Here is a 4,388-nt window from a genome sequence, read left to right on the forward strand (position 1 = left end):
GACAAGGAGAGACAGTTCCAGCTGGAAAAGATGAAATTAGAACTCCAGATGAAAAATTAAGCCGAGAATGAAAAAGGAAAAAACCAGACTGGAAGTAGAAAAAGAGAAAACCAGAATAAAGGAACTGGAGTTGGAACAAGAAAAAGAAAAAGCCCAGGTCGAAAAAGAAAAAGAGAAAACAAAACAAATGCAGATAGAAGCGAACAGAACCTTGGCTGAGCAAAGGATTGAACATGGGTTGCCAGAGAGCATCACCCAGGTATCACCCTCACCAGATGTTAGGGTTAGGGAGAAGGACATTCCCTTATTTGTTCCCGAAGAGCCGGAGAGCTTTTTCGAGCATTTTGAGAAAGTAGCCAGCATCAAGGAGTGGCCACGGGAAGAATGGGCCCAGCTGGTCCAGTTAAGATTTACCAGTGCAGCCAGGGAGGCATACACCCAATTGTCACTGGAAGAGTGCCAGGATTATGCCACGGTAAAGAGCAGCATATTGCGCTCGTTTCAGTTAATCCCAGAGGCTTATAGGAAGAGCTTCAGAGAAATGATCAAAGTTGGAGCATGTACCTTTGCTGAGACAGCAAGGGATCTGGAAAGACGATTCCAGAAGTGGATTGAGGCTGCTGGAGTTGGATCTTACGCTGACCTGAAGCAACGGATGGTCATGGAGAAGTTCTTGGAGGTGATGCATCCCGAAACAAAGTTCAAGATCCAAGAAGCAGGGGTAAAGGATGTGAAAGATGCCGCAGATAGGGCGGATACGATTACTGAAGCGTACAAGAGCTTGAGGGAGAACAGAGTGAGAAGCGAGGTGAGACGCAGCAATGGCAGACCCAGTGAAGTCTGGGGAGGAAGAAATTATGAAAGACCCAGAAGAGTCTGGGGTGAGAAGAATTTTGATAAATGGGCAGATAACGTAAGTACCCTAAAACTCAGAAGAGTAGGTCGCGCACTTCGTCCGAAAGTGAGGATGGAGGAGCTAAACGAGAAACTAATCGTTATCCAGGAAATCAAGAGTCCAGTAAAGCCCCACAGGGTGCAGGTAGTGTGCCTGGCCCGAGGAACTCTCATTCGAGTGCACAAAGTCAGAGCCGCTCTGGTACATATAGAAGAGACTTTTCCCAGATGAGATGTTACCAATGTAACGGATTGGGTCACGTGATGCGAGACTGTCGGCAGGGCAAAAGAGTTGTGACCCTGGCCATGTGTGACCTCCGTACTAAATATGCTAAGGTGTTCCAAGACAAACCACAGAAGGTGAACTTAGTGAACGAGAGGTATAGGCCGTTCATTAGTGAAGGTTGGATCAGTATAGGAGGCCAAACTGAAGTAAAAGTTGGTATCTTAAGAGATACCGGAGCTAATCAGAGCTTGATTACGAGAAGCCTGATTGGGAATGATCGACGGTTAGCTGGCAGTAGTAAGATGAAAGTATATGGGTTATTGTCTGAGAGTGACATTCCCGTATGCACTGTCCAGCTAAGGTCGGAATATGTGTCGGCAGAGGTGATGTTGGGAGTGTGCCCCGACATACCTATTCCAGGAGTCCAAGTAATCCTGGGGAATGACTTGTGCGGGACAAAGGTGTTGCCAAGAGTCATAGTGGAGACTGTGCCAGAGGAGTGCCCAGAAGGCCATGGCACGGGTGGGACACCTGAGAGTGTGAACCTGACTGACATCCGAGGGGATGAGTCAGGAGACCGCCAAGCCATTGAAAACCCTGTCTCGGTAGTGATAAAGGCAGAGGTGGCCGACGAGGAAGACACTGGAGAAGATGAGACAGTGTCGATTCAACCGGTAGAAGATATCGACGTAGATATAGCGTGGCTGTTTGATGAAGGTCCAGCCCAGGAAAATGAAGTCTCGGTGAGGTCAAAAGTGAAGATGATCCAGCCAAAGAAGAATCATGTGAAGAGAGTTGACCTGAGTAGAGCCCAGCCCGCTGAAATTAAGAGTCGGAAGGCGAATACAACTGTGCTGAGTAGAAATGAGGATGTGGACATACTGAGGACGGGAGTAGAGCGTCAAGTTGTCCACGAGCACAGAGGCGCATGGATAGTGGAGTTAAGTTGTTTGAGATGTCAGGAGTTGACATATTTCACAGAAAACGAGGAGGAAAGATAGTGAAGAAAAGTGATAGCCGAGAAGATGAAAGGAGAAGAGACAGTATGTGTGGAGAGACACTTATGAGCACTCTAGGAGAGGTAAAGCGACATGTACGATCGAGTGCTGTTGGGTGTAGTACAGTGCTCGAAGAAACTTTTAGGGAACGAAGAAGAGTTGAAGGAGAAGAAAGGGAGTGGTATAGAGGTGAAAAGTGTGGGAAGAGGATGATGATACAAGCATGGAGGAATAGAAGAAAGCCGAGGACTCGATGGAAGTCAAACAGGAGGAGGTCTTGGATATATGAGGAGACGAAAGTGAGGATCGTCGGTGAAGACGAGGGAGTGAAGTATGATGACAGGAGACGAAAGTACAATGGCAATAGATGGAAGTGTGAAAACGACAGAGGAGGCACAGACAGTAGATGTCTGACTCTGGACGTGAAGAGAAGAAGTAGACGAGTAAATGGAGGGGGGAAACAATAAGTCGAGTGGACCGATGGAGTGCAGGCGTCCAAGGAGGACAGCCTAGCCAAGAGGTGCCATAGAAGTCAAATCGTTTGTGAGAAGATCATGTTTCTAGTGAGTTGTGAGTCAGATATTGCAAATTATGATTGGATATTACCGGAAGTTCTGTGAAAATTTCTCCACCGTAGCCGCTCCTATGATGAGTTTGCTATCAAAGAGCAAGAAGTGGGAGTGGAATGGAACAGCACAAGAAGCGTTTGAAAAGACCAGATGACTGTTGACCGAGGCGCCTGTACTAGTGTCGCCAGATTTTAGAGCGCCGTTTACGTTATTTGTAAGCCAGTGATATAGGGGCTGGAGCTGTACTGACACAACAGAATGACGGAATTTACCGCCCCGTGTCCTTCTTCTCGAAGAAGTTCGTTAAGCCCCAGAGGTCGTACAGTACAGTCGAGAAAGAGACTTTGGCCCTGGTGATGGCAATGAAACATTTTGAAGTGTATGTGAGTGTGGGAGGACACACAATGATGGTTTATACAGACCATAATCCCCTAGTTTTCCTGAGGAAAATGAAGCATGCAAACCAGAGGTTAACCAGATGGTTTTTATTGCTCCAAAAGTATAACCTGGTGATAACGCACATAAGTGGGCGAGACAATGTAGTAGCTGATGCGTTATCTCGAGCATAGCTACTAGAAAAATTTTCAAAAACAAGGGGGAGGGAGTGTTATGATCCCAGGTAGCCAAAAAACGAGTCTCCCCTTTGAGAATTATTCTATCAAGCCTGACCTGACTAGGAGGTCGGAAGTACAGACATGAAGATTCATATGTAAAAATAATTGGGTAAATTTTAAACGGAGTTTAAGATTATGGGCAGTGAATAAGAAAACAAATAAATGACTGGTTAGGAGATGTGGATAATTTGCTGGTGTGAGGCTCGCTTCTGTAGAGCTTTGACCCTCACTTGAGGCCAAACATCGCAGGGGAAAGCCGCGCTCCATTTGAGCTCCCGTCAGAAAGGAACCCCTAGTGATATATCTCCAAGAGAGGAGAAGTGTGCAAACGTGCCAGCTGTAGAATCGAGCTGGGAACGTTGTTTTCTCAAGTCCTGGACGGCGAGGAGTGTTTATTAAGCCGCCCAGAGACATTATCGTGGGCCGTGGGAGCGCCCTGACCAGCCTCAGTCAGAGGGAGGATCGCCCTCGACCAGACAATCTGTGGTAAGCACGATTTAAGCCAGTTCATAGTGATTGCTTGTAGTTGGTCGTGTGCCCAGCGACAGTAGCAATGTTTATTTATAAGTTAGAAATGTTTTGGTAAAGCAGGAAGCCTAAATGAGAGGACAGAGATGAGAGAGACAGCTGGAGGGACGAGCAGCGTGTCCTCTCCCATCGACCGCCTGAAGCCAACTGACGGAGCCCAGCTCCTGGTGGCGGAGGACCCTCCCAGAGTGAGTGAGGCCCGCCAGGCGAGGCGGAGCATGGACCCGCCCAAAACAGGGGAGTCCACTCTCACAGTATGTAGAGAGAAGATGGATGTAGGAGGCAAACATGTTGTGTGGTTATTTTTATGTGTTTAAGGGGAAACATTTTTATTGAGTGTCGATGGGTTGCAGGTTTGTCTTTGGGGAAGAAGTTGCTGAGAACTTCGAAGCCAGCATAGAGGGAGTAGTTGATGCGACTCCAAGGTAGTGGAGGAGAGGACCTCGAGCTGTGAGGAGTAGCAGTGAAGAAGAGTGTCACGAGCTTCTGTAGAGGTGGTGAAGCACCATAGTTGCTCGAGAGAACTTCATGGTGTAGCAGCCAGGAGAGCTGTGGAGGA

The sequence above is a fragment of the Procambarus clarkii genome, chromosome 1 (genome assembly GCF_040958095.1).
Source record: "Procambarus clarkii isolate CNS0578487 chromosome 1, FALCON_Pclarkii_2.0, whole genome shotgun sequence".
NCBI classification, from domain to species: Eukaryota; Metazoa; Arthropoda; class Malacostraca; order Decapoda; family Cambaridae; genus Procambarus; species Procambarus clarkii.